General features: G+C 52.4%; 1 pseudogene; it reads right to left on the bottom strand.

Moving 5' to 3' along the window:
* Nucleotides 1–5,521: 5,521 nt before the first annotated feature.
* On the bottom strand, nucleotides 5,522–6,836 carry LOC135536933 (uncharacterized; annotated as a pseudogene).
* Between the last annotated feature and the right edge of the window lie 368 nt (nucleotides 6,837–7,204).

The following is a 7,204-nucleotide window of genomic DNA, read 5'->3' as shown; positions in this document are numbered from 1 at the left end:
CTCCTCTTCTCCCATCTCCTCTTCTCCCGTCTCCTCTTCTCCCGTCTCCTCTTCTCCCGTCTCCTGTCTCCTCCCGTCTCCTCTTCTCCCGTCTCCTCTTCTCCCGTCTCCTGTCTCCTCCCGTCTCCTCTTCTCCCGTCTCCTTCTCCCATCTCCCATCTCCCGTCTTCTCCCGTCTCCTCTTCTCCCGTCTCCTCTTCTCCCGTCTCCTCTTCTCCCGTCTCCCTCTTCTCCCGTCTCCTCTTCTCCCGTCTCCTCTTCTCCCGTCTCCTCTTCTCCCGTCTCTCCCCCGTCTCCTCTTCTCCCGTCTCCTCTTCTCCCGTCTCCTCTTCTCCCGTCTCCTCTTCTCCCGTCTCCTCTTCTCCCGTCTCCTCTTCTCCCCCTTTCTCCCGTCTCCTCTTCTCCCGTCTCCTCTTCTCCCGTCTCCTCTTCTCCCGTCTCCTCTCCCCGTCTCCCTCTCCCGTCTCCTCTTCTCCCGTCTCCTCTCTCTCCCGTCTCCTCTTCTCCCGTCTCCTCTTCTCTCCCGTCTCCTGTCTCCTCCCGTCTCCTCTTCTCCCGTCTCCTCTTCTCCCATCTCCTCTTCTCCCGTCCCGTCTCCTCTTCTCCCCATCTCCCCGTCTTCTCCCGTCTCCTCTTCTCCCGTCTCCTCTCTCCCGTCTCCTCTTCTCCCGTCTCCTCTTCTCCCGTCTCCTCTTCTCCCGTCTCCTGTCTCCTCTCCCGTCTCCTCTTCTCCCGTCTCCTCTTCTCCCCGTCTCCTCTTCTCCCGTCTCTTCTCCCGTCTCCTTCTCTCCCGTCTCCTCTTCTCCCGTCTCCTCTTCTCCCGTCTCCTCTTCTCCCGTCTCCTCTTCTCCCGTCTCCTCTTCTCCCGTCTCCTGTCTCCTCCCGTCTCCTGTCTCCTCCCGTCTCCTCTTCTCCCGTCTCCTCTTCTCCCGTCTCCTCTTCTCCCGTCTCCTCTTCTCCCGTCTCCTCTTCTCCCGTCTCCTCTTCTCCCGTCTCCTCTTCTCCCGTCTCCTCTTCTCCCGTCTCCTCTTCTCCCGTCTCCTGTCTCCTCCCGTCCCGTCTCCTCTTCTCCCGTCTCCTCTTCTCCCGTCTCCTGTCTCCCGTCCCTCTCTCCCGTCTCCTTCTCCCGTCTCCTCTTCTCCCATCTCCTCTTCTCCCGTCTCCTCTTCTCCCGTCTCCTCTCTCCTCCCGTCTCCTCTTCTCCCGTCCTCCTCCCATCTCTCCTCTTCTCCCGTCTCCTCTTCCCCGTCTCCTGTCTCCCTCTTCTCCCGTCTCCCCCGTCTCCCCGTCTCCTTCTCCCGTCTCCTCTTCTCCCGTCTCCTGTCTCCTCCCCGTCTCCTCTTCTCCCGTCTCCTCTTCTCCCGTCTCCTCTCTCCCGTCTCCTCTTCTCCCGTCTCCTCTTCTCCCGTCTCCTCTTCTCCCGTCTCCTTCTCCCGTCTCCTCCTTCTCCCATCTCTCCTCTTCTCCCGTCTCCTCTTCTCCCGTCTCCTCTTCTCCCGTCTCCTCTTCTCCCGTCTCCTCTTCTCCCGTCTCCTCTTCTCCCGTCTCCCTCTTCTCCCGTCTCCCGTCTTCTCCCGTCTCCTTCTCCCCGTCTCCTCTCTCCCCGTCTCCTCTTCTCCCGTCTCCTCTTCTCCCGTCTCCTCTTCTCCCGTCTCCTCTTCTCCCGTCTCCTCTCCTCCCGTCTCCTCTTCTCCCGTCTCCTCTTCTCCCTCTCTCCCGTCTCCTCTTCTCCCGTCTCCTCTCCCTTCTCCCGTCTCCTCTTCTCCCGTCTCCTCTTCTCCCGTCTCCTCCCGTTCTCCCATCTCCCGTCTTCTCCCCGTCTCCTCTTCTCCCCCCGTCTCCTCTTCTCCCGTCTCCTCTTCTCCCGTCTCCTGTCTCCTCCCGTCTCCTCTTCTCCCGTCTCCTCTTCTCCCATCTCCTCTTCTCCCGTCTCCTCTTCTCCCGTCTCCTCTTCTCCCGTCTCCTGTCTCCTCCCTTCTCCCATCTCCTCTCTCCTCCCCGTCTCCTCTTCTCCCGTCTCCCTCTTCTCCCGTCTCCTGTCTTCTCCCGTCTCCTGTCTCCTCCCGTCTCCTCTTCTCCCGTCTCCTCTTCTCCCGTCTCCTCTTCTCCCGTCTCCTGTCTCCTCCCGTCTCCTGTCTCCTCCCGTCTCCTCTTCTCCCCGTCTCCTCTCTCCCGTCTCTTTCCTCCCGTCTCCTCCCCCCGTCTCCTCTTCTCCCCGTCTCCTTTCTCCCCGGTCTCTCCTCCCGTCTCCTCTTCTCCCGTCTCCTCCTCCCGTCTCCTCTCCTCCCGTCTCCTCTTCTCCCGTCTCCTCTTCTCCCGTCTCCTCTTCTCCCGTCTCCTCTTCTCCCGTCTCCTGTCTCCTCCCGTCTCCTCTTCTCCCGTCTCCTCTTCTCCCGTCTCCTGTCTCCTCCCGTCTCCTCTTCTCCCGTCTCCTCTTCTCCCGTCTCCTCTTCTCCCATCTCCTCTTCTCCCGTCTCCTCTTCTCCCGTCTCCTCTTCTCCCATCTCCTCTTCTCCCGTCTCCTCTTCTCCCGTCTCCTCTTCTCCCGTCTCCTCTTCTCCCGTCTCCTGTCTCCTCCCGTCTCCTCTTCTCCCGTCTCCTCTTCTCCCGTCTCCTCTCTCCCATCTCCTCTTCTCCCGTCTCCTCTTCTCCCGTCTCCTCTTCTCCCGTCTCCTGTCTCCTCCCGTCTCCCCGTCTCCTCCTCCCGTCTCCTCTCCCGTCTCCCGTCTCCTGTCTCCTCCCGTCTCCGGTCTCCTCCCGTCTCCTCTTCTCCCGTCTCCTCTTCTCCCGTCTCCTGTCTTCTCCCGTCTCCTGTCTCCTCCCGTCTCCTCTTCTCCCGTCTCCTCTTCTCCCGTCTCCTCTTCTCCCGTCTCCTCTTCTCCCGTCTCCTCTTCTCCCGTCTCCTCTTCTCCCGTCTCCTGTCTCCTCCCGTCTCCTCTTCTCCCGTCTCCTCTTCTCCCATCTCCTCTTCTCCCGTCTCCTCTTCTCCCATCTCCTCTTCTCCCGTCTCCTGTCTCCTCCCGTCTCCTGTCTCCTCCCGTCTCCTCTTCTCCCGTCTCCTGTCTCCTCCCGTCTCCTGTCTCCTCCCGTCTCCTCTTCTCCCGTCTCCTCTTCTCCCGTCTCCTGTCTCCTCCCGTCTCCTGTCTCCTCCCGTCTCCTCTTCTCCCGTCTCCTGTCTCCTCCCGTCTCCTGTCTTCTCCGGTCTCCTCTTCTCCCATCTCCTCTTCTACCATCTCCTGTCTCCTCCCGTCTCCTCTTCTCCCATCTCCTCTTCTCCCATCTCCTCTTCTCCCATCTCCTGTCTCCTCCCGTCTCCTCCCGTCTCCTCTTCTCCCGTCTCCTCTTCTCCAGTCTCCTCTTCACCCGTCTCCTCTTCTCCCATCCCCTCTTCTCCGGTCTCCTCTTCTCCCATCTCCTCTTCTCCCATCTCCTGTCTTCTCCGGTCTCCTCTTCTCCCATCTCCTCTTCTACCATCTCCTGTCTCCTCCCGTCTCCTCTTCTCCCATCTCCTCTTCTCCGGTCTCCTCTTCTCGCATCTCCTGTCTCCTCACGTCTCCTCTTCTCCTGTCTCCTTTTCTCCCGTCTCCTTTTCTCCCGTCTCCTCTTCTCCCGTCTCCTCTTCTCCCGTCTCCTCTTCTCCCGTCTCCTCTTCTCCCGTCTCCTGTCTCCTCCTGTCTCCTCTCCTCTCCTCCAGTCTCCTGTCTCCTTTTCTCCTGTCTCCTCTCTTTTACTCCCATCTTCTCCCTAATAGAGGAAAAAGTCCACATTCCTTCAAATTGGCCAATATTATACAATGCATTTTTAGAAGGAAGCGAAGAGACCATGAGGATGCAAGGAGGAGTCAAGGAAGGATGAGTTGAGAAAAGCCCATGGGCATGTCTGTAATACCTCTATGGTGAGTTAATCTCTCACTTTAACCACTAGGTGGCAACATCACCCAGAGAGAGAGAGAGAGAGAGAGAGAGAGAGAGAGAGAGAGAGAGAGAGAGAGAGAGAGAGAGAGAGAGAGAGAGAGAGAGAGAGAGAGAGAGAGAGAGAGAGAGAGAGAGAGAGAGAGAGAGAGAGAGAGAGAGAGAGAGAGAGAGAGAGAGAGAGAGAGAGAGAGAGAGAGAGAGAGAGAGAGAGAGAGAGAGAGAGAGAGAGAGAGAGAGAGAGAGAGAGAGAGAGAGAGAGAGAGAGAGAGAAGGAAGCCTGAGAGTCTATTTATGAACCAGTGTTTCTATCTATGTAACATAATAAAAAAACATCAAAATGCATCACTTTTTGCATTGGCTGCGTCTCAATCCACCACATCTGCCCCTTCCTCATCTGTGGTGGAAGGTGGCAGAGCTAAAGCATTGTTTGTCAGACCAGGAGACATCCTGAAAATCGGTCTTCCCATGAAAACGTCTGTGGTGTCCGAATGGTGTGACCTACCAACTACTATGACCCAGTATGTAAAGGTGTATTCAAGGCTTGTATTCTCCAATGTGTTTTGAGAAGGAGGTGAGGACAGAGAAAGTATTTATACTTACAGCCTGAATTGAAAATGGATTGAATTTATTTTTCTCTCACCCACAAAATAGCCCACAGTGACAAAGTGAAATCATGTTTTTCAAAGACGGAAATTCCAAATAGTCTTCAAAATGTCCAAAGAAACATGTCAAACGTTTTTTATAATCATTCCTCAGGTAGTTTTTAAAATATATGTTTGATAATATATCAACTGTGTGTGTAGGTTTTTCAATAACAGTGGGAGGAACAATGGCGGCTTTACTCTGTAGTACAGAAACTCACTCTGAGAGCCCCCACCTATCCACTTACGCAATGTGATCTTTCACGCTCATTTTTCAAAATAAAAGCCTGAAACTATGTCTAAAGACTGTTTACACCGTAGGGAAGCCAGAGAAAAAGGAATCCCTTTAAATGGAGGATAGACATGCATAGGAACAGAAGGGTTTCAAAATAAGAGACACTTCCTGATTGGATTTTCCTCAGGGTTTCGTCTGCAATATTAGTTCTGTTAGACTCACAGACAATATTTTGACAGTTTTGGAAACTTTGGAGTGTTTTCTATCCTAATATATGCATATTCTAGCATCTGGTCCTGAGAAATAGGACATTTACTTTGGGAATGTTATTTTTCCAAACATAAAAATAGTGCCCCTAGCTTCAAGAGGTTAAACGTCTTTAAAATAATCAAGGGGTCTGAATACTTTCCGAAGGCACTGTATATAGGTTCGAGCTTGCAAATGTCATTTTTTGGTGAGTTTAGATTTACAAGTGAAAGTGAATGAGAGACATTGTACACATGAATACTGGCTCTACAGCAGCATATCCACACTATGTCTGTGTGGAGTTTGGACTTAGTGGGGCTACAGGCCTGTCTGCTCAGAGAAGAGGGGGGGGGCAGATGGGAGAAACAAGGAAATCAAGATAGCAGTGGCAGCTGTACAAGTAACTGATCAAAAGGGTTTTGCCTTCTCAAACACGATATTTATAAATGAAATATCAGTGCCATCATCAAATTATCTCACTCCCATCAGCCCTTCCCCTCTTTCTCACCTCGTTCTCTCTCTTCATTCAGGTTGTTGTAACTGGTCTGTAGCTGGTCTCTCTCTTTAGTCAGGGTCTTACTACTGGTCTGTAGCTGGTCTCTCTCTTTAGTTAGGGTGTTGTAACTGGTCTGTAGTTGGAATCTCTCTTTAGTCAGGGTCTTACTACTGGTCTGTAGCTGGTCTCTCTCTTTAGTTAGGGTGTTGTAACTGGTCTGTAGTTGGAATCTCTCTTTAGTCAGTGTGTTGTATCTGGTCTGTAGCTGGTCTCTCTCTTCAGTGAGGTTGTAGTATCTGGTCTGTAGCTGGTCTCTCTCTTCAGTGAGGTTGCAGTATCTGGTCTGTAGCTGGTCTCTCGCTTTAGTCAGGGTGTTGTAACTGGTCTGTAGTTGGAATCTCTCTTTAGTCAGTGTGTTGTATCTGGTCTGTAGCTGGTCTTTCTATTTAGTCAGGGTGTTACTACTGGTATGTAGCTGGTCACTCTCTTTAGTCAGGGTGTTACTACTGATCTATATCTGGTGTCTCTCTTTAGTCAGTGTGTTGTATCTGGTCTGTAGCTGGTCTCTTGCTTTAGTCAGGGTGTTGTATTTGGTCTGTAGTTGGAATCTCAATTTAGTCAGTGTGTTGTATCTGGTCTGTAGCTGGTCTTTCTATTTAGTCATGGTGTTACTACTGGTCTGTAACTGGTCTCTCTCTTTAGTTAGGGTGTTACTACTGGATGGTTGCTGGTCTCTCTCTTTAGTCAGGGTGTTGTTTCTGGTCTGTAGCTGGTCTCTCGCTTTAGTCAGGCTTTTGTATCTGGTCTGTATCAGGACTCAATGCAAATAGTCTGGGCAGCCATTTGATTGCCTGTTCAGGAGCCTTATAGGTTGGCGATAAAAGCTGGTGAGAAGCCTTTTGGTCCTAGACTTGCTGCTCCGGTACTGCTTGCCATGCGGTAGCACAGAGAACAGTCTCTGAATTGGATGGTCGGGATCTTTGACAAGTTTTAGGGCCTTCCTTTGACACCGCCTGGTGTAGAGGTCCTGGATGGCAGGCAGCTTAGCCCCGGTGCTGTACTGGGCCGTATGCACTACCATCTGTAGTGCCTTGCGGTCGGAGATCAAGCGGTTGCCGTATCAGGCAGTGATGCAACCAGTTACTAGGATGCAACATAGTTACTAGGTAAAACAACAGGTGAATAGTTCTAATCACCAGCACTTCTTACAACTAGGTGATAAGCTATGAATTTGGACACCGACTTACAGTAGACAGACGGACCAACGATCCCAGCCATTAAAACACACAGCAGCCCCAGACACACTGCAAAAACTGGGAAGGGTCTCAGCGTGTGTGTGTGTGTGTCTGTGTGTGTGTGTGTGTGTGTGTGTGTGTGTGTGTGTGTTTGTGTGCGTGCGCGTGTGTCTGTATTAGAATGTGACCTCCATTTCTCTGTGCAACCTCACATCCCTCTACAGATACGTCTGCTGAATTAGGTGCTACAGTTTCTGTACAGTGGCTGGACTCCAACATAAAATAGAACAGTCAGCAGCTATGTTCCCAAACACCAAGGCCACATCCCAATAGTCTCAATCTTCTCCATTCCTTTCCTTGTCCCCTTTCCTTATCTCCTATAATTTGTAACCATTACAGACCAGAAAGACCTCACCAAATTAATGTAATATTATTGA

This window comes from Oncorhynchus masou, unplaced genomic scaffold (genome assembly GCF_036934945.1).
Source record: "Oncorhynchus masou masou isolate Uvic2021 unplaced genomic scaffold, UVic_Omas_1.1 unplaced_scaffold_685, whole genome shotgun sequence".
In the NCBI taxonomy this organism is placed as follows: domain Eukaryota; kingdom Metazoa; phylum Chordata; class Actinopteri; order Salmoniformes; family Salmonidae; genus Oncorhynchus; species Oncorhynchus masou.
This window is presented reverse-complemented; position numbering and strand designations above follow the sequence as displayed.